The 14,015-nt window shown below is 36.5% G+C and overlaps 1 protein-coding gene across 1 annotated transcript in view; it reads left to right on the top strand.

The window, feature by feature from the left end:
- The first annotated feature begins 3,669 nt into the window (after positions 1-3,669).
- The window catches only part of OSTN (osteocrin), a 42,420-nt gene continuing 32,074 nt past the window's right edge, over positions 3,670-14,015 (top strand). Inside the window, exon 1 of the mRNA XM_070403597.1 lies at positions 3,670-3,752. The gene's annotated coding sequence lies outside the window, so the exon portion shown is untranslated. The remainder of the gene's footprint in view (positions 3,753-14,015) is intronic.

The raw sequence follows: 14,015 nt of genomic DNA, 5'->3' as shown, positions 1-14,015 counted from the left end.
TGGCCCCCATACACCGCCACTCGCAGTGTTCTTGGTAACTTGAGTAATAAGAATTCAAGATGGTGATCTAGGGTTTTTCCACCACACTCCTGGAGAAAAAAACGAAGGTCCACTGCTGGATGGGCTAAGAAATGTCATATCCTGCCCTAGCTAGTTTGGCTCAGTGGATAGAGCCTGGTCCTGCCGACCGCAGGGTCCGGGTTTGATTCTGATCAAGAGCATGTACCTAGGTTGCAGGTTCCTCCCTGGCTGGGGCCCAGGTCAGGGCTGATGCAGGAGGCAATCAATCAAAGTGTCCCTCTCATATTGATGTTTCTCTCTGTCTTTCCCTCTCTCTTCTAAGCTCTCTAAAAATCAATGGAAACATATCCTCAGGTGAGGATAAAAAAAAAGAAAAAAGAAATGTCATATCCTATGAAAGACACATCTTGAAAATGCCTAAAAAAATTGTCATTTTTTCTTGGTGAAGGGACTGGATGCCGTGTTGATGAAAATACCTTGGTGGCTGTGGCAGCCAGCAGTGGCAGCAGCAGCAGGGTGATGGAGCTGGCGCCTTCCCCGGATCAGCCCAGTCACCTACCTCAGAGGGAGGCCAGACTGTGGCTTAGGCTCGTTTCCCACAGAGAGCGTCAGTAGGACATCCCCTGAGGGCTCCCAGTATGTGAGAGGGGGCAGGCTGTGCTGAGGGACCCCTCACCCAGTACACAAATTTTATGCACCAGGCCTCTAGTTAAGTCAATATAAGCTTACCACATGATCAAGGGATCCCAAATCTATGTATTTTGCCAAGATGGGATGAAAACATATATCCACTCAAAGACCTCTACATTTATGTTTATGGCAGCTTTAATCATAATGACCAAAATACTGGAAAAAAATGTTCACCAACTGGTGAACGAGTAAGCAAGTTGCACATCCATCCAATAGAACACTCCTTAAAAAGAAACAAGGTGTTAATATGTTTAGCCACATGCATTGAACTCAGATACATTATTCTAAGTAAAAGAATCCAGATACTAAAGACTGCATACCATATAATTTTCTACAACCTTCTAGAAAAGGCAAAAGTATAGGGACAGAAATCAAATCAGTGGTTACCAGGACCTGGGGGTAGGGTAGGGGTTTGATTGTAAAGGGGCATGAAGAAAATTTGGATCAAGGGGGTTATTATAGACATGTTCTATATCTTGATTGGAGTGGAGGCTACATTCTACACTTGTCAAAACTTATCAAACTGTACACCTTAAGAGGGTGAATTTTGTAGACATAAATTATATTGCAATAAACCCGACTTGAAAAAAATGGTAGGAAGTATGAGAGAATAATGCAGGTAATGGCACTTGCAGTCACGTTGGTCTTAGCACAGTTTTGAGGTTAAATAATGTCCTGGGTCTTTTATCTCTCCCCCTTAATCCCTTTGTCAGTTGGGTTTTATCAAAGTTAATTCCACGGGAGATTGTATCCAGGAAGCAAAGTGAAATCTCGGTTGTTTACTTCAAAGTTTTCTTCCCCTGTACATGTCTCTTAATGTAAGGTCAGACTTCTGCCAGCCAACTTTCTCTATACAGACTTCTCTGTCTCTGGGTCCCTGTAATCACCTTTAACCCTTTCTGGTTCCCCTACATGCTGTCCACATTAAATTCCCCCCAAATTACTGAATTTGAATGCACCATTTTTTTCCTACCAGAATCCTCACTGGTAGAAGGAGCAACAACTCCTAGTCCTATCGTTTTAAGCTGTGAGCACTTAGGCTAGTCATTTCACATATTTGAGCTTTTATTTTCTTATCTGTTGCATATGAATAATGATACCTTCTTGGCAAGGCTGTTATGGGAATGAAACAATGCTCTACTAACGGAAAAACTTTTCATTAATATTGTTTCCCTTTCTCATTTCAGTCTCTCCCATTCATCACTGTTGTTTCTCTTGCTATTTTTTTTCACATGGTTCCATTTCTACCCTCTTTTTTATGATAACAGAAAATCTCTATTATGTACAAATGCATAAGTAATTTACATAGGGGTGTATAATGTGCAGAACCCTGTATCAATGGCTTAAATGTACCATAGTTTTGTTCCTGGAATAAACTGTTGCTATTTCTGCTGCTGCAGAACAGTTAAGTCAAACTTTTGAATTAGGTCAACAAAATCCACAAATAGGGTGGAATCTTTGGACTGTCTAAGCAGGGACAGATCTGGAATAAATCAGCCACAGATATCACTTGTCAGCATGCTGAGGGAGGCGTTTCAAATAAGGGTGGAAGGTACGTCAAGAATATTGGCTTCTGGTAGCATTATGATGCATCCGTTAAATCTATATTGAGAGTTTTCCATCATGTGGATTCAAGCTAACATAATCATTTTATGGCAGTAATGTCTAAACAAGAGTCCACAATTAGGCTGTATTTTTATCTTGACTTGTGAACTATCACTGCCAACTACTCAGATTTCAAGCTTGTTGAGACATATGTTATCCCTGGAAACCCTTCATAAAAATGAAGCATTTTACTGTTCCACCAATTCAAGTGTGCTCCGGTCAGTTCCCCATTGAGATCCAAATTAACCATGTAATAGTTCCTATACTGGTGAGTAGAATTTTAAATGGCTTTTTAAGCAAAACCAAAAAGAACAAATTTATTTTTATTTGTGCAAAAAACATAATATGGTTTGAATTCTCTCTTCTAGCTTTTTAAATAGTGAGACAGAATGAACTTGTGGGAAAAGACTGGATACGAAATTAAGATCTGTATTTGAAATCTGGCTCTGCTACTCCTTCTAGCTGTGTGATCTCATAAAGTCACTCAGTTTATAGAACCTCGGTTTCTTTATCTATCAAATGGGGACCTGCTGGTAAGACAAATGAGCTAAGAATGATCTAACACATTAGCATACTACCTTTAGGACTTAATAACACTGTTTTGCAATTTGTCTATGTGAAGTTGCATATAGAGATAGTAGGAAACGGGAATGGAGAAAAGTTTCAGACAGAGGCAGGGGAATGTTTTGGTTAAAAGGAAATTAAAATACTAGACAACAAGAGCAAGATAAGAATGATCACAACGTCTGCATTTATAGCCCACATGTTGCAGTTCAGTATTTTTAGGTTTGTTAGTGACAGCTTCCCAGTATAGCGATGTTAATTATGAAGTAGCTGTCAGTTCCACTGACACAGCGCTGTTCACCTGATGGAGCTGAAACTGCTCACCATTTCCATACATGATCCTTTAGTATAAGGGTCCAAAACATACAACAATAAATCAGTTTTGGTTTCTGATTATAATCTCCCAAAATCTTAGTTTGAAATACCCTAGTGATTTTTTTAAAAAAAACAAATCTTAGTACAATGAATTTCCAAAATAAGGTTTGTAATTATCTGAGCTGCACAAAAACTTCAGGAAGATGTGATGGCTGTAAGGCTGAATGCACAATATTAAATGTATACTTAAATTTTCCAGAGCCCCAACTCCCATTTTTTAGTAAAATGCCATGATCAAAGCAATAGGCATAATAAATATGAAGAGAAAGAATAGGAAGAGGAAACAGAGAGAGAGAGAGATTGAAAAGAGCCTTGGGGAAATGTTCAGTGGAAAAATCTGTAGAAATGATGTAAGAGAAAGCAAAGGCAGGGATTGGAGTAAGGGGTGTATAACTGAGACTATAAAAACTCAGAGAGAAAACTCACCATCAGGGCTGAGTTTGGGAGAAACTGCACAGACAGGACTCTAAAGTTAGAATCTCCTGACTTTTCACAAGGTAAGTTAAACAAAAAGCTGATAAAAGGTTAGGGTTTTTCTCCTTTTAGCTATTTTAAAATTTTACATCCTTTTAAATGTTTTGGTTATATTTTGATTTTGTTAAAATTAGAAATGTTTTTGGGGGTAATATTTTCATCTCTAAAATGAGTAGAAAATCTAAGATAATTTTGTAATGCAAACTTCAGGTGGAGTTAATTGTTTGCTCAGACATTTCACATTTATTACATGATTTTTTTGGTGTTTATATTCCATTTCAAGACAAAGAGAAAAGGAACTCAAAATGTTGTTTCTGTATGTATGTTAATAGTATTAGTTTGCTTCCATAAAATATGCCCAGTGTTAGGAAATATCTTAATGTCTAAAAGAGAACTGTTTATAAAAATAGGTAGAGAGGAAGATTTTTCTCTTATCTTTATTTATATCAAAATTGGAGTCAAAGAAACATCTCTAAATTAATTAAATTCTACATTCTTTAAACCTAAATTACCCTATGTTTTTCTTCTTATGAAACACAAATACGCAAGTATGGTATTAATAACAGTTTAGAGTAGGCAGATCATGTTTATTCTTCAGTATTTGCTGAAGTGCTTTGCCTATTAAATGATTGAATTGAAAGTTAATCTGAAACATGTAGTTGAGTTCTGTTTAAGAACAAATTTAAAATTTTGTTTCAGGTTTTGTTCTGTGGAAACATTGTACATTCCATAAATGCAGTTTAGCAATGCAAACTACTGTTCCTTCAAATTACATTAATAGATTTTGTACATTTAGAAATGTGATTATTTGTTTCTGAGTTATTTTTCTAGAAATTAAATAATTTCAACAATGATTTATGATGATTTTAATGCCCCTATAGGCTGTGGATTTGATAGGATTATATTTAATTTCCTCCACAAAAACATCAGGCATTTTTTGTGTCTCCTCTTTACTTTGGCACTTAACCCTTCAGCAATCACAGAACTTGTGTTAAATAGAGATTCCAGTAGTTATGGATTCAAGTCTCCTCTTTGTAAGTTAATTGTACCATGGTTTCATTCAGTAAATTATTTAAGGTATTTAAGGTTCACATTTGTGTTCTCTTCATCATTTCTCAGGGTTTTGAACTGATTCTTCTGTAACAAATCATAGAAAGAAGAGAAGTACATCTGTTTAGTAGAGTTTGTTTGGGACAACAGGGGCCATAATTTCAACTTCTTGTTCAAATACTTTCCATGATTTTAACATTTGTATAATAAAATTAAATTAATTGAGCTTGTCTTAAAGGAATAGAACTCAAAGTAAGCAATCCCAAAATATTACCCCAGCACTGTCACTATGCAGTTTTGCAAATTCAGGCAAGCCTTAAGCATAGAGTGGGGCTCAATAATGTTCTGGGCTAGCCCCCATATCAGCATTTTTTCCTACATTATAGAATGAGCAGCCAGTATGGCAGGATCTTGGGGCTAATCTTTAGACATCATCTAATTAACCTCCTTGCCAATAGTTCATCTTCTTTGATCCCTACCGACCAGACAACTATTGTTTAGATTCAATGGTGCGATGGGAGGAGCACAAGCTTTGGTTAGGAAACCATACTTCTAATCTCAGTTCTGACTTCACCAGCTTTCACCCAACCTCCTAGGGGTCCCTTTTCCCTCAGTGAAAGTTCTCTCCTAGCCCTAGACATACCTCTCCCCAGGATAGCTCCCAGGTGCTTGAAGATCTCTCAGAATAAAGGCATTTTATTTTTTGGCTGAGCCCTTCTCTCCTTCTTCCAAATAATTCCCAGGGTACCTCTCTGCAGCAGTGGTTGGCATCACCTGCCAGTAATTGCCAGTTTCTTGGTTGACTTGAACTGGCTGTTGCCCAGCCTTACACTTTCTCCCTAAGGATGTCCCATCAGCTCCGCCCTCAGCACCAAGCACCTGCTCTCTCCTCTTCTTCACCCATTTTATATCTCCCCTTTATATCTTCTCCCTTGGGCAAGTTCATTGTCTTTGAACCTCACTCTTTTATCTATTGAGGGTTTAAACTTGACAATTTCTAATGAGTACCCCCGTTCTTTCTAAAATTCTGTATTTCTATGACACGTAAGTCTCTGTACATGTGAAAAAACACACTTTTAAAATATCATCCAGCCCACCACCGGCACCCTGGCTGCTGACCCACGAGTCATAGCTGTGGCTTCCCGTGGACCTCTCCCGGGGCTTCTTGGGGCCCCATGTTGGTGGTCGCATTTCCCTGCAAGCTCTGACCTTCCATCCATGCCAGGTCTCTAAGAAGATTGGAAAGTGATGTGCTCTCTTCCTTGACTTCCTTCACAGCCCATCCCTTCCTAGCTACTCCTTTTCTTTGTAAAGTGTAGTTTCGGTGGCAAGTTCCCTATTTCCCATAAGACTCATGATGGCTCTGCTTTCCTGACACAATCCTGACTATGCTATACTCTCAGGATTACAGAAACTATGTAAAAACCATGATTTTCACAACATAACGAGTGACTTTTAAAAAGTGAGATCAATAAAGACATATTGTGCATTATAGAATAAAAATAAATTTCATATAAAATTATATTAAAATTCAACTAAATATTCACTTTTGTTCGTTAGAGCTTGAAGCATAATTATGTTTTGGGTGTAACTGAGATTTCTTCCCTTTCTTTCCTTCCCATTATGATATTCTCTATAGTTGTATGCTAATATTTTAATAGAACAATTATGGCTGCAGTTAATGACAATGTGTAATATACTGCAATATGAAATAGAGCAATTGCCACTTGTAAGTCTCTTTAGTGAAATTTCCTTCCCCTACTCAATATTATTTTCTATAAAAAATCTAATTTTTTTTCACTTGACTGTAGTTCTAGATTCCAAAGACTAACTTTGTTCCTTAAAATGAACATGGAAAACAAAGGTTTTCTTTTTTCATAAAAATATGTATTTTTTGAAGAGTTGTTATATTCAAAGGCAATATCAGGATGGCAGCTATTATTTATTGAAAAACTACTTTGAGCCCATCACTTTGCCTATATTATTTATCATCCTTACAATAAGCCTACAAAGTAAGTCTTTGCCCCATTTTCCCAATAAAGATATTTAACCAAAGAAGCTAAGTAACCCAGTCAGGAATCAGACCCAGTCTCTGTACCTTAAGGACCACCCAACGTCTTTCTACCTATTCACTGTGTTGTACTGGAAAGTATCCACATATTACCTGAAGTTGGGAAGCTAGGGTTTTTTTAAAAAAAAAAAAAACCCAAGTTCTGTCAGTTCATTTATTAAAACAATATAATTAGAATATTTTCCATACAGATCGAACATAACTGTTATGACAGAAAAAGGAGATAGATGAGTACTTGCAAATGCTTTTGGTTTTAAGTTACATACAAAAATTGTGCTTGAAGGAAATGGAACATTCCAGGAAGAGTGTGCTGTTAGAGGAGGAAATCCCTGGCAGGGCAATGATAGGGGTTTCTATCCCCACCAGGCTGTGAGCAACAGGGAGAGTGTCTTACTCGCATTTATGCCCCTGGTATCTGATATAGTGTGTACCTAATAAGTGCATCCTGTTATTATTATAAAATTTATATTTTGTCCCTTCATTTACATTTTAAGGAGTTTTTTCATTGATTATATTTGTTAGTTTAGTATAATTAAAATATTTATCAATATTTAATTAAATATTATATACAAGTACAACGTGGGCAGAAGGGTGAAGGAGGTGATGACGTTCCACATCATCCTGAGGCTTATTATGCCTTATTCAACTGCATTCATCCACTTATCCCTTTGAAAGCCTTTTCCTATCACATAAAAATTGCCTGCATATCAAATGGCCAAGCAGAATGTCATGTGCAGCTCTTCCAGCTTTTTCTACCCATAGTTTTAAAGATTCATGTTTTTTTTTCCCCTTTATTTAACATTAGAATTAAACAATAAATGCCCTTACCAGGGTTGTATACAATCATACAAATTCTTTTCTATTTCTAGGTGACAATAATAATTCATGGATCTCAACATAAATTGATGTTTGATAAGGAGAAATCTTAAACTGTACTGGGATAATTATTGGGGAATATTGATGCAAGTCCCTTTCATTAGAATGAGAATCTGCCATGTGAAACATTAATTGACATACTGGGATTTTGGCATGAATTTTCTCACATATTGCTGTAGGAATAAAACTTGGGCAAATCTTCTCTAAGCTTTAGTTTCCATATCAATAAAACAGGAATGTTAATACCTGCCCTGCATTCCTGTTTACCACCATATAAGGCTGCTCTATGCATTTATTCAAAATAAGGTTGACTCTATACCAGGTATGCTGTTGGGTGCTAAGACACACTGGTGAACATAACATCATTCTTACCCTGAAAGAGTTGACATTGACAACTAAACACTTTGCTAAACATGCATACCTGGGCTTTTAAATAATGAGATCTTCCTTTAAACTGTCATTGTAGGTTTCTGCCTTCTTAAATTTTTTCAACTAGTAGTATTATTGAAAATTCCAAATGGGAAAAAAAACCCTCAAAATTTTACAATTTTGGAAGGCAATAGTGTCTGTAAAAGAATGAAAATGGTGCCAAAGAGAATAAAATCAGTTAACACACGTATCATAATAAATTATCATGTTCCTGATTTATATCATTCAAGGAAAGTCATTTTAAAGCACAGGTGTCTTCCACATTAGGAACACCTCCTCCACAGATGTTTTACTCTATAAGCAATTTGCTTTGGAGATGGAAAAATGCTTTATACTTTGGTGTTTGAAAACGTAAATTGTTGTTCTGGCTCTTCTCCTAAACGACTTTGTGGCTTTGGAAAATTTCCTACTGCCAATTGAAGAGCAATGAGAAATGGAAAAGGACTCATTCCTGACATTTTAATTAAAACATAAAAACGGGAAATGTTAAATTTGCCAGTGTCAATCTGCGCCTTCCTTTCAGGATCATCTCATCACATAAAGCAAGATGACCATCACACAATGTACAGAAAATATCAAATTTCACAAAGAGACTTTTATTTATTTATTTTTAAAAATATATTTCTTTATTGATTTCAGAGAGGAAGGGAGAAGGAGAGAGGGATAGAAACATCAATGATGAGAGAGAATCATTGATTGGCTGCCTCCTGCACACCCCCTACTGGGGATCGCGCCTGCAACCCAGGCATGTGCCCTCGGCCAGAATCTAACCTGGGACCCTTCAGTCTACAGGCTGACGCTCTGTCCACTGAGCAAAGCCGGCTAGGGCAAGAGAATTTTAAATAAAGGGCTAAGCCCATGTGTATTTCTCAGATGTATTTTTGTGAGGCTGATATAGGTGATGTATATGGTCATGACAGAGGCTACAAGTTGTAATTCAATTGCTCTTGGATGAAATCCTCAGTGATTTTAAACTTATTTGAGTTTATAAGGATCTAAAACTCATTCCTCACTTCTACCAGTAAAGTTCTAAGTGCCACAGCCACACTCAGTTCCCTTGTTGGTGGAGCCAGTTTCATTAAAGCTGTGAAATAGCAACGCCAATAAAGAAGAGCCCGCAAAATCCTTGCCTCTGCTTTCCAGCGAGTGTCTCAAGCACCTGGTTGCTCCACTCATCAAAGGAAACTAGAAACAACTCTCTTTCACACCCTGTTTAAACATCATTCATTGAAATACCAAGACTGTCTGGATAATGTCAAATTGTAATGCATCCTCTCGGTTGTTTAACATACGTTTTGCAGACTGTCTCAATAAAGGCCCCTCAATTCCCTCGATGGTTGTTGAGCATACACTTTATGCTCCCTGGAAGGAATTGGCTTCAAAGACCTGCCTTCAGCTCAGTAATAATGACTTTTATACCATGTCATTAATCTTTCCACATTACCTTAAAGTTTACAGAATGTTTTCATGCACAATTTAGAGTTCCCACTGAAAAGTTTTTACCTGTGATAAAATATGAAGAAAAATGATGAAGTGTTTTTATACAGATGGCGTATATCTTTATATATTTTAGTAAATGTATTAAATATAAATTAAATATTTGTATTGCTCTTATTTGGAAAACCTAAGGCAAAACCATAATAATTTATGCTATTTGTAAATTAATTACATAATTTTAAATGAACTATAATTAATTTAAATTTGGGGGATTCATAAAGTGAGTTTTATTAGACAATTTTGACAGTTTATGCATCTTGTTCAAGGTTAGCAGGCCAATAAATAAGACAGCAGGGACACATATCCTTCAGCACAATTCTGAGTTTTTTCTTAACCATCACAGAGGTAATTTTCTTATATTGAATACCTACTCATTGACTGACTTTCATTTGTAAGCACTTATTAGTGCATCTAAAAAAGGATTTTTGAGTGACATTGGGTAAAATATGAGTGTATATGCAATATTGTTGGTGGCTTTAGATAGCTGAAAATTCCTTTTATTAAAAATTCCTATTTTGTATCAACTAATTTGTATGTCCATTAATACTATTATTTGTGATTATTGTGAAAAATTTTAAATGATCATTTTACCTTCATAGACTATTAACTCTAAATGCAGTAGAATAAGAATTCAATAAAATCATTAAAATTTTTAATATCAATTATGTGATTTTAAAATTTTATCTGATAATACATTAAATGTTATACTATCTTTTCTTTCTCTGAGGAATATGACAGCACATTATGAAGTCTGGCACCTCAGCTCTAACAAATTTTGTTTTGAAAGTGTGGGAGAATTGAGCAAAATGACAAGAATAATGACAAAAAATGTAAAAAAACAAATAAACATTTGAAAATAAGTAGATATACCCTATTTCATTCATTCTGATGTATGTTTAACATTTCTGAAATTAGGATGCCTTATACTTGATAGCATGTCATAATTTAATTGGTAGCATTTCTTCTTTCTTAAAATACATTTATAAAATGGGATTGCTTAGCATAAATGATATCTTACAATGAATGATTTGGAGGTCCTCTTGTCGGGTAGAATATTCAAGAGGAACATATTTATGTCAAGACCTAGATGCAATATTATACACAGACACGGCTGACTTGAGGGACAATACAAAGGTTTTTCTAGCTAAATATTCACCAACTCTTATCATTACCTACAGTGTCTGCACTTAGAACAGAAAGGAGCCAGATTTACCCACAGACTATAAAAAAAAGCTAGAAGCAACTATATAGGTCAGTTATTTTACTCAGTCTACAGAAGAAATTTAAACTTAAAATCATACAGTGATATAGCCCCCAAGCCAAGGCAGTACCTGAGTCTCAGAGATCTTAAGTCAGGTCTCCTTCTATGACCACAAGCCATACAGACTTTGTGTTAAGCATAGTCCCTTTTAAGCCCTCTTTTAAAATAAAAAATTAGGCTCTGTTTTCTACTATTCCTAATGCTTTTCTCTATATCAAAAAGGCCTGGGTGAGTATAACTTATGGAACAGGGTAACGGTTGTACTGAAGAGCATACTATTTTACAGACTTACTTAGGGTCCAAGCTAATTTGCCCCTTATATAGAAGATCATTTTTTAAAAATGTCTTTATTGATTTCAGAGAGGAAGTGAGAGGGGAAGAAAGATAGAAATATCAATGATGAGAATCATCATTGGGCTGCCTCCAGCATGCTCCCTACTGAAGTAATTTTCTTACATTGAATACCTCGTCATTGACTGAAAGCCTTCATTTTTGAAGTATTTAAAAGGGGGATTGAGCCCAAAATTGGGACATGTGCCCTGACCCGGAATCAAACCAGTGACCTCTTGGTGTATGGGTCAATGCTCAACCACTGAGCCACAGCTGGGCAAGACCACCATCATTTTCAGAGTGAGAAGATTGTGGGCAGTGTTGTGGACAGGCATAGATTGTCATTGCCTAGTGTCTGAACTTGGGACCATTTATAGCATGTCCTATTATATCTCACTTAAATGCCTACACTCTGTCAAAGTGGGAAGAGAAGATTAAAAAGTAATTTAAATTACCTTTAAGTCCTTTACCATTAAGCCCTTTATTTTTTATTTTTGTTGAAAATAGGGGCGAATAGAGTATATTTTGAATATTTCCAATAAAAAAAAATAGGGAAAATATTCTGGAAGTTATCAAGATGCACTCCAAAACTTAGTCTTCTTATGAATGTGTGGGTTAAATCTGCTATCTATAAGTCAGATACTATTGAATTTCCTTAATCATCTGAGTAATATGTTTTTTTCAACACCAGCTTTCAAAGGTAGATAGTTTAAAAGGTTTTAGTTAAGCCCTGGCCAGTGTGGCTCAGTCGATTGAAGCGTCATCCCGTACACTGAAAGTTTGCTGGTTTGATTCCCAGTCAGGGCACATACCCCGGTTGAGGGAATAGGAGGCAGCTTATCGATGTTTCACTCTGACATTGACCTTTCTCTCTTCTCTCTCTAAAATCAATAAAAAGCATGTCCTCAGGTGAAGCTTAAAAAAAGTTTTTAGTTAAAAAGTTCATTAGATCAGATCTGGCCAATATGCTTCTCTTTTTTCGCTTAATTCTCTCTCACTCGAACACCTCCCTTCATCCCAGTTCTTTTGTATTTAGATCAGTGATTCTCAGTCTTTTCTTTTGCTACTGCAATTCACTGAACAGATTTTTTTACAGTAACAATGATTCCCTGCAGAACTGATTCTCAATAATAAAAAAAATCTTTCTTCATTTTAACAGAATTCTAATGGAATGGTGTTTTAAATGCGATGAAATCAATTCCTTTACTACTAAACTTCCAAAGGCTTTATATGTCCACGCGCTATCAACGTTCTAAAGGAATATTCAGTATATGCTGTTTCCCAAACTTAAATGATCAAATTTCACACCTCACCCCCTTGTTCCCTCCAGTACCACTCCAGGCACACATTAGATGATCTCTTCAGGATATAAGTTCTTAAATGTGCGGCGTCTTTGACGCAAAGGTTAAGTTGATACACAGTATAAGATGTTTGTTTATTCAGCAGTATTATCTAAAAAGTGAAAATGCATGCACATTAGAGACCAATTAGCTAAAAATTAATGAAGTACACTGCAGGAAGCCGCCCATTGTCTGCACTAACAGAGAAGTGCAAACAAGGATCCCAGAACGCTGGTGAACCTTGAACCCATGGCAAGGGCCAGAGTTATGCACCGACTGTCTAGTCCTGACAATGGGGGCTCAAGCTTTTTCCTGATCAAATACAGAGTAAATCCTTCTAATATTTACTGACCTTTAAGATAGTCTGTCTGCTACCGCAATTGCCTGCCTGACGAAGGGCTTTATGTGTATCAAAAGTTGAATAAAAGGTTGGCAAGGCCTGGGCATCAGTGGAAGTCCTTCCCCTTGAGTTGGGCTTGCCCAACTGGCCCCCCAATATTTCCAAATTATCTCTTGTCTCGTCTCTCTCATTTGCTTGCAGCCCCTCCTCTAGATCCTGAACCCTGAACCTTGTGGGACATGGGGGAACATACACAGTACACACTATATCTTAAGGCAGATCTCATGCCCACTATCTCTTGAAGCTCCTCATACCCAAAGAAATATTCAAATATTACTCAAAAACTATTGGTGTACTGAAAAAATCGCAAACACTTCCACTTAGCTGTAGTCACACAATGAACATCCTATGAGTGTTTTTTTCTGTGATCTGGGGTATACATGGGCAGAGCAGATTTTTAAATCATGGGCTATATTTATCCACTATCAACAAAATAGGGAAATGGAGCTGAACCTAGTCTTTTCCTTCCCTCCCTATAATTTCCTCTGTTTCTAATTTTGTAGCAATCAAGTTTCAACTAGTTAATCAAATGTCTTTTGTGTGGCAGGTGCCAGGGTGTTTGTTTTCGTTAGTGTACCAAATGCCATATTTAGGAACTTGGCCTTTTGGTTAACTGGCTACAAGCATGGCTTTAAACCATTAAATGTGTTTATTTAAACTGTGCATGTATTTTTACATCTCCCTATCCAAATAATCAGGATGTGGTTATCTGTAAGATGATACATTAGGACTTTTTTCCTATATACACCCAAGCACAAAAATATATGCCTCAGACATAATCATCAATATGGTAAACACCAGTCATCCTGTGCCATTTATAAGATCGCAGAGATGGAGAAACCAGGTTAGGAAAATGTGCATAAAAATAGTCAGAGGAAATCCACATGGAAAGGCTTATAAAATTGGGCAATTTTATACTTTGTAACCTGTTTTTAACATGATAAAAAATGAGGAAAGGAAAACATCACAATTGTGGTTTATCTTTGATTGAATGAGAGAACTATTTTAAAGAGAGAGGGAGATGCCAGAAAT

This window comes from Myotis yumanensis, unplaced genomic scaffold, assembly GCF_028538775.1.
Source record: "Myotis yumanensis isolate MYYU_CA2020_CCGP unplaced genomic scaffold, mMyoYum1.0.hap1 SCAF_2, whole genome shotgun sequence".
Taxonomy (NCBI): Eukaryota; Metazoa; Chordata; class Mammalia; order Chiroptera; family Vespertilionidae; genus Myotis; species Myotis yumanensis.
The sequence above is the reverse complement of the archived record's forward strand: the minus strand, read 5'-3'. Positions and strand labels throughout refer to the sequence as shown.